Below are 9,202 nucleotides of genomic sequence, written 5' to 3'. Positions count from 1 at the left end.
TGAAGTACTTGAAACACAATTAAAACCACAACTATAAGCACAAAGCTTAGTGAATTTCCCCAAAATACTATATACAACGAGTATACCACAAAACATAGTTGTAATGAGTCCGTAACAACCATGGGTCTGTATCAACATTGAGTCTGCATTGAATCCGAGTCTGGATAGACTCTATCAGGTCCATTTCGATCCCGGGTCCGTATAAACCCCGAGTACATACTGACTTCGAGTCTGTATCGGCTCTATCGGGTTCATATTAACCGACATGCATATAACGTAAAAGCATACATCAAGAGTCACGAAGACAACATGCACAAATTGACACCTAGTGTCCTATAGTATACTGAGAAGACTCACCTCGCAAAATAGCTAAGCACTACAGCTCTCGCATAACGCATACCGATACAATTAAACACATAGTTAGCAATAAGTGAGTACTCTCTCAGTCTACACCTTAAAACTGTTAAGTAGACCAAAAATCAACTATGGTTAAAAGTTAACGGTCAAAATCAACCTCAGTAGGTCGTCACTTTGTGTCCACCCATAGTTCACGTCGTGGGCACTCCATGAGGATATAGTCCGGCCATCCCCCAGTCGCCATGTCATGGCGACCTGAATGCCACATTATGAGAACTGGGTTCCTACAGTTGACCATATTCAACTCTTAATCTATTGATGTTGGAACCTGAAAGTGAACCTGTAGCAATCTCTAACCTGTTAAAGTTCCGAAGTCAGTCTCAGTTGCGAAACTGAAGTTGGTGCGAAGTAAGTGTGCAGTCCAGAATAATAGTTTAAGTTCGGAAGAGAAGTGAAGATTGTGTGATTGTGTTTCGAACCAAATGAAGGCATACCGGAATGGATGTTATGTCCGAAATGTTAACTTGTCTGAATCAATGTTTTATCCATTTGTATTAATTGTATTATTCATTTAGCTTGATGTTACATTTCATAGGACTAAATCTGTTTTGTCAACTTAGATAATCAGAGTGTCAGGAGCACCTCTATTGTCCGATCCTATGTATGTAAATCAGTTTGTATGATGTATCACGTTCTCCTATTTATAGGAGTTTTCATTGACAAATCAATTGACGGGTTGTTCATTCAAAAATAGAAATATTCTAGTTACCTCACCTTTCAAGTTATTCTCTCAAACATTCTTCTTGTTCCTCATTTATTATCTTTACTTTGATCATTCACTTTACTCTTCATTAATATCTTGAATACTTTGTTGAATGCATTAACTCAGACTTGACTGGTCTTGCCAGACTTGACTAGAACATTCCTTAGCAATCAGACATTGATCTTAAGCATTAACTCAAGGTTTGAGTTTTCAAACGTTGTCCCTGTGCACCAGATCGTCCTTGTTCTCACAATTGGTGTCAGATCTTGAGTGGTTTTTCTTTGAATCCATAAGATCAGATTATAGTTGATTCGAGATTACCTTGATATTTCGCTCATTTCTGTGTTAAGGATAAAAGTTCTTCTATATACCACTTTTTCTCAAATATATCTTAACTTCAATGGTTGCTTCTAATACTCAACAAATGTATTCAATGCAAATAACAAATAGCGTGGGTTACCCTACACGTGCCCCACTGCTAGTTGTTGAAGAATACGATCACTGGAAAGTTAGAATGGAAAGATTTTTACTTGGATAACAGAAAGGTGAATCTATCTGGAGATCCGTTAAAGAAGGTCCTCATGTTCCAGTTTGAACCGTGGTTAGAGATGCTGCTGCAACTCTCTTGGGACATGATTAACAACGACAAGCACCTCTCACTGCTGATGATCTCGAAAAGTTGCATGCTGATCAAGTTGCCTTTTAAAAAATGGTGTTTGGTGTTCCTCCTTCTATCTTTGAGCACATCAAACTATGCAAGTCTGCCAAAGAAATTTGGGACACACTTCAAGGCTTATTTGAGGGTCAGAGAACATGAAGGATAAGCGTTTGAATTCGGTTGTCAATGAGTTCAACACTTTCACTACAACACCTGTTGAATCTGTTGCCTCTGCTTCAAATAGATACCGAATCGTTGTCAACAACATGAAAGCTCATGGGATTGTCCGAACTCCGCTTTAGTACAATCTCAAGTTCATTAACAGTCTAGGAAAGGGATGCGGAAACGTGAAATCATATCTTCAGAGAAATGCGTCTTTGAAAAAGCTCAAGCTTTATCAACTTTTTTATGAGCTTCAAGGTCATGAGTCGAATGTTGCTCAAACTTTACGCGAACTCACTGGAGGTCCTCTTGCCTTAGTCAGTTCCTTTGACCCACAAATCTCAAACCCAATCATTTCGGACCCTCTTACCGCTGTTGTTCCATACATTCCTCCTGTTCATAGCTTACCCTCTAACATTCCTGTTCTTACAAACTCTAACTATCAGTCCATGGAAACTTTGAACCCTGATAAAATGGACTCCGAAATACGTTTTCAACAAGAGTTTTCCCTACTCTTTATGAAGTACAACTTTCCTTTCAACAAGCCTCACAACAACCGTTTCCAAACTCCTCATCAAAACAATCACTTTCAAACTGCTCACCAAAACAATCGTTTTCAAGCTCCTCACCAAAATAATCATCAACCATTCAACAAACCTTCCGAAAACTCTCCGCCCTACAAGCCAAATCTTCCTACTTAGAGTCCTACCTCGAAACCTCCACAGCTTCCGAAGTCTGAAAAATCTAAGATTGTGTGTCACAAATGTGGACATGTAAATCACTTTGCCAAAGATTGCTTAGTTGAAGTTCCACAAAAACCAAAGATCAAAGACTCTGCTTACTATGCTCGCCGAGCTCAAGAATTGGCTGAAAGTGAAAAGGCTTTTGTTATTACTGTATCAAGAGATGTGGAAGGGTATTGGTCGTCTGGAGTTGATGATGATGTAACCACTGACAAAAACATGTGTCTTATGGCTCGACAGAAAATTGAATGTGATGAAGGCTATTGGTCTTCTGGGTCCGAAAGAGATGATGAAGATGCTGAGCCAAATTACTGCTATATGGCTACAAACGATCCACTTGGAAGAAGCATTGTTCAACAGAAACTCTGTGCTTCGGAGCAAGAAACAATATGGTATATTGATAGTGCTTGCTCCATGCACATGACGGGGTAGAAGGACTTTCTACGAGATCTAAAACTTGCACCAAATGCTGGCTATGTGACGTATGGCAACAATTCCAATTCTCAGATCCGAGGTTATGACATCCTTACCAATGGCAACTTCTCCATTTCAAACGTGACATATGTAGCTGACTTAAAGCAAAATTTGATAAGTGTGGCTCAACTCACTGATGCAAATCGTCGAGTTGAATTCTGCAAGAAACATAGCTACGTCCTGTCCGAAGATCGAAAGGAATGCTTGATCAAATCCAATCGCAACAAGAACATGCATCCTCTGGATATCGACATGATCATTGGCAAGTCCCAACTCGACTTACTCTCAAAAGTTGTTCCTGACGTTAGTTGGCTATGGCATAGGAGGCTAGCTCACTTGAACTTTATATATATGAATGATCTTGTTTCCGGTGAAATGGTCAGAGGTTTGCCACTCCTTAAGTTCGAAAATGATCATTTGTGTGCTGCATGTGAATGTGGAAAACAGTAAAAGAAGGGTCATCCCGTCATCATTGAAAAATCAATCTCGGAACCATTAGAACTTCTACACGTTGATCTGTGTGGACCATCAATAGTAGAGAGTTTGCATCACAAAAAGTACATTCTTGTGATTGTGGATGACTTTAGTAGGTTCACCTGAGTCTTCTTCCTAAGGCTGAAATCAGAAACAGTTTCCGAGCTCATCTATTTTATCAAAGGAATAGAAGTTCTCAGCAAACTCCCTGTAAGGAGAATCCAAAGTGACAATGGTTCGAAATTCTCCAACTCCACCATTAAAAGCTTCCTTACCGAGAAGGGCATCGACCACAATTTTTCTGCTCCATACACTCCTCAACAAAACGGTGTAGTCGAACGACAAGACAGAACACTTGTTGAAGCTGCTCAATCCAGGCTCAATTTTGCAAATCTTCCACTCTATCTTTGGGCTGAAGCTGTTTCTAAAGCATGCTTTACTCAGAATAGAAGTATAATCAATCGACGCCTCAACAAAACATCGTATGAAGCCATGAACGGTCGGAAGCCATCTATCTCATTTCTTCATGTTTTTTGATGCAAATGCTTCATCAAGAACAACCGTGATCAGCTTACCAAGTTTCAACCCAAAGCCGACGAAGCCATCTTCCTTGGATAATCTTCTACATCAAAGGCTTATTGAGTTCTTAATCGGAGAACTCGTGTTCTGGAAGAAAGCTTTGATGTTACCTTTGATGACAATTTTGTTCGGAATTCTGGCCCAACCCATGTTACAACTTACGTTATGGAGTCTGATGCTCCAGCGCTAAGATGTACGAACCAGCAAACAATCTTTGAAGTTGACTTTGAGAACCTGTTCGGACCTTCAGAAACAACTCTTGATTCGAAATCTCAAACAAGACTAACCATATCCGAAGCTCCGGTCTCCCAAAACGTCTCCAGTCTAATTCCAAGTCTTCCTCCATTTGATTCCGAACCATTTCAACCTTCTCAGGTTGAGGGGGAGAATGGTCAACCTTCCCTTGAATCAAATGTGGATGGATTTCATGATGCAGTTGTTTAATTCGATTCCAATCCTATCAACATCGATGATGATGCAAATTTCTTTGAATTCCCACCTGAAGATGACGTCAACCTATCCAGTTCCGAAGTTTAGGGGGAGCATCATCCACACGTTCAAATTATTCAGGGGGAGCAACACAAACCCCATTGTTGATATTGGATCGTCTGTTGCATAAGAACTTCCAAGGTCATGTGTTTGGACCAAGGATCATCCTTAGAACCAAGTGATCGGAAACCCAAACGCTGGTGTACAAACTCGCTATGCCATAAGTACTCAAAATGAATTTCATTTCTCGGCATTTATCTCAATGGTTGAACCCAAATCCATCAAAGTAGCAATTGAACATGCTGATTGGATTACATCCAGGCAAGAAGAATTGGCAGAATTTGATAGAAATGAAGTCTGGACTCTCGTCCCTCCGCCTCATAATCATCCCATCGTTGGTACTAGATGGGTGTTTCAGAAGAAATTAGATGATGCAAGAGTTATCATTTGAAACAAAGAAAGATTGGTGGCTAAAGGATTTACACAGATTGAAGGGCTTGACTACGATGAGACCTTTGCTCCTGTTGCACGTCTTGAAGCTATCAGAATTTTTCTTGCTTATGCTGCTCATAAAGGCTTCAAGGTTTACCAGATGGATGTTAAAAGTGCTTTTCTAAATGGTGAACTTGATACTGAAGTATATCTTCAACAGCCTTCCGACTTTGTAAATCTTTCATATCCGAACTACAACTACCAACTCCGGAAAGCTGTCTATGGCCTTAAGCAAGATCACTGCTCATGGTACGAGACCCTCACTGACTTTCTCAAGCGTTCAGGCTTTCAAAGAGGAATTCTAGATCCTACTCTATTTCGACGGTCAGATGGAAAGCATCTCATGCTGGTCCAAATTTATGTTGACGACATCATTTTCGGATCCACCGATTCTTCAATGGTTGCTGAATTTGCTAAGTTAATGGTCAGTAGATTTCAAATGAGTATGAATCGAGAATTAAGCTTCTTTCTTGGCCTCCAAGTCAAACAAACAAACAGAAGAATTTTCATTCACCAAGAGAAGTATATTTCAGAACTCCTCAAAAAGTACTCAATGGACACCTGTGCCTCAGCCAAGGTACCAATGGGTTTCGGACACAAGATCTTTTCGGACCCTTCAGGTGTAGCAGTCGATGAAAAGAAGTACAGAGGAATGATTGGATCCTTACTTTATCTCACAAAAAGTCGTCAGGACATCATGTTTTCTACATGTTTGTGTGCCAGATTTCAAGTCAATCCAAAGACGTCTCATCTTTTGGCTGTTAAGCAAATATTCTGATAACTCAAAGGTACTAAGAATCTCGGAATCTGGTACCCAACAAATGAGAGTTTCCTACTTCAAGAATATTCAGATCCAAACTATGGTGGTCTGCAATTAGACAGAAAAAGCACATCTGGTGGCTGTCAATTTTTAGGTGGTCGATTGGTTAGGTGGTCATCCAAGAAGCTGAACTGTATTGCACTCTCTACAGCCGAAGCAAAATACATTGATGCTGCCAGCTGTACCTCTCAAGTTCTCTGGATGAAATCTAAACTTTTGGATTATGGTTACCGCTTTCAACACATCCCGATCTATTGTGATTCTCAAAGTGCCATTGCGATTTCGCAAAATCCAATTCAGCACTCCATGACAAAGCACATTGATATACGATACCATTTTATAAAAGATCATGTCTTAAATGGTAACATTGAACTCATTTTTGTTCCATATGACGATGAAATTGTTGATGTCTTTACTAAGGCATTAGACGAAACCAAGTTCAATAGTTTTCTGAACAAAATGGGTATGATGATGCCTGATCCTTAATTCTTTCAGGAGGCATGTACTCTCTGATGTCAACATCAGTAAGTATAGTTGGTTCCGAAGCAAAATATTTTTACATTTCGGAACTATTGCCTCTCGGAATAATCAGGATCAATTTATATGTCATTTTCTCTAATCACCAATTTAAGTGTTAAGCTGTACAGCTCCTAAGTCTTTTGAAGTCCAAAATCAATATAGTTACATTGATACAAATTGTCATATCGGAACCTACTTCATAAGGTCATCCCAGAATTCAAATCCGGAAAGGTTGTAAATTCTTTCTACCATTTTCTTTGGAAATTTCAAAATCCTTGATTCAGAATGTTTCTTACATTTGCTCCGGATTGTTTCTCAAATTTGCTCCGGAACTCTTTTCTAAAGCTTTCATTCCGGACTTTCTTTCAAAATCTTACTCCGGAAATTTCTAAAACCTTTTCTCCCAAAATTCTTTCTAATATTTGGCTTCGGAATTTTTTTAACCTTTGCCTCCAGAATTTTCAAAATGTTGCTCCGGACCATTTTAAGCTTACATGCTTCATTCCGGAACAAATCTCATCTCATTCGGACTTCTCTTTTTAAGAAACTGTTTTCAAATTTCCGAAACACCACTGTTCTGGAATAAAACATTCAGAAGTCCAAAAGGTTTTAAGGTGAAATGTTTTTTTTAACGGTAACGTTTTGAGGATCCTTATTGTGTCTTCCTTGAAATTCGCACCATGATTGCACGTTCACAAAAAGCAACCATCACATCGTTGTTCGTGGTTTCCATTTAAAGCTATCATCCATCCCAACGTTTCACTATCCCAGGTCTTTTCACCCCCTAAAACGGATAAACAATAAATGCAACCCATTTCCATTTTGGATCCTCATCATTACCATTCCTGCCCGACCCGTTTCCATTACCTACATAAACCTCGTTAAACCCCCATTTATCTCTTTACGCGCTCAAACTCTCCAAAAACCCCAAATTCTTCTGTGTTCTTGTATTCTTCAAGCATTCATCTCACCTGCAACAATGGCATCTCCTTAATCTCCTCCAAAAGTCGATCAAACTACCCATACAACCAAGAAAACTGTTTCCAAGAAGAAATCATCCAAAGGATCGGCATCTTCTATGTGGACTGAACCATTCCTCAGAGATACCACACAACTCTTCTCTCTAAACCCTATGGATTTTGACGAGCCAATTCGTGTGATGATTGAGTTCATCGCACATCATCCTATTTCAATTCCCTTCACTAAAATCCTAAAACCACCAGTCCCACTTAGTCTGCTCTACACTACATTTGAACGAGTCAAAATCCAAGATGATGTGTTGGAAACCAAAATCACCAGTGACAGAATCGTGCCTATCCACAAATGAACGTTTCTCATGGGAATAGACATGAAAGAAAACCCCAAGGGTTTTAAGGTTTAAGAACCAACCACCAAAGAATTCCAACAAATCTTGAACCACATCGGCTACGATCAGGAGTATAAAGCTAAAGAATTCAAAAAGTCGGCGGTTTCAGGTCTCTGGACCATGTTGATGCACTTTGTCATCCGGGGATTGTCCGGAAATCACGGTGGAACGGACACCTTGAGCAAAGATTGGCTGTATGTGATACACAACATCTACTCTGGATGCGATAATGTTGTAGATCTTCCTGAGGTGCTTTGGCAAGACTTCCAGAAATTCGCCATCAAGAGGAAGAATAATGAAATCTCAAGCCCTAGATTTTAGGACCTGACGATCCAGGAGATCTACAAAGAAAGATCCGTACCAATTCCAGTTGCAACCATTCCGAAAGAGGTATACGTCTCTTTTAAAACTGTTAAGCACTATAGAATTCCGGACCAATCTTCTTTTGGACCTGTCCGACGTTTGCCGGAACATATGTTGGCCCTAATTCCTTCCGGATCCATTCATCTTAAGAACCACTTGGAGACTTTCATTGTGTACAACCCAACACAATCTACCCAAGTCGCCATTGATCCCATTCCGGAAGAGGCAAGACCGGCATCGTCCGGTGGAAGGAAAACCAAGAAATCCGCCAAGCAGAAATCATCCCCCTCTAAGCCAAATCCTAAAAAGAGAACCAAAGTCAGCTCTTCCTCTCAATAGGAAGGAGCTCATGACATTCAGGCTGACTCTGGCCGACCGAACACCCCACCTACCCACTCTTTCGAAGTACCTTTCAGAATTTCAACAACACATGCACCCACTCACGGGGAGTCTACACAAAATCCACCTTCTCCTTCCCAAAAAGGTGTTGTAGGTGTTGAACAAAGTTCCTTGCCCCCCTGGAACACACTCACGTGTCACTTTTGATATCCCTCTTCCTTCATCACAAGCACAGTTCGAAACCCCTGTTCCGGACCCCAAGCATTCCGAGTCTAGAGTAGTCCCTCCAACCTCAGGTGCGTCAGCTGGTCTGATACCCGGTAAGGTTACAGGAAACAAGGTGTTAATGATCCTTTGTGGGAAGATTTTTTCAACAGGGCACACTCGAGGCATCCGGAACTTACAGATGGGTTTTGACTATTCTAACACTCCTATTGTGTACATGCAACCCTAGAAACATTGGATCTATGTTTTCTCTATTATACATGCAAATATGATTTTTCCAAGGTTCTCATCCTAACTAGCATACCATGGGGTAATTGTAATATAAAACTTAGTAGCATGAGATACCTTTTTCTTGTGGTTGATTCCTTGGAGCTTCAAG

Source organism: Lactuca virosa, chromosome 4 (genome assembly GCF_052849685.1).
Source record: "Lactuca virosa cultivar CGN04683 chromosome 4, Lactuca_virosa_CGN04683_v6, whole genome shotgun sequence".
In the NCBI taxonomy this organism is placed as follows: domain Eukaryota; kingdom Viridiplantae; phylum Streptophyta; class Magnoliopsida; order Asterales; family Asteraceae; genus Lactuca; species Lactuca virosa.
Note: the sequence above shows the minus strand (reverse complement) of the source record.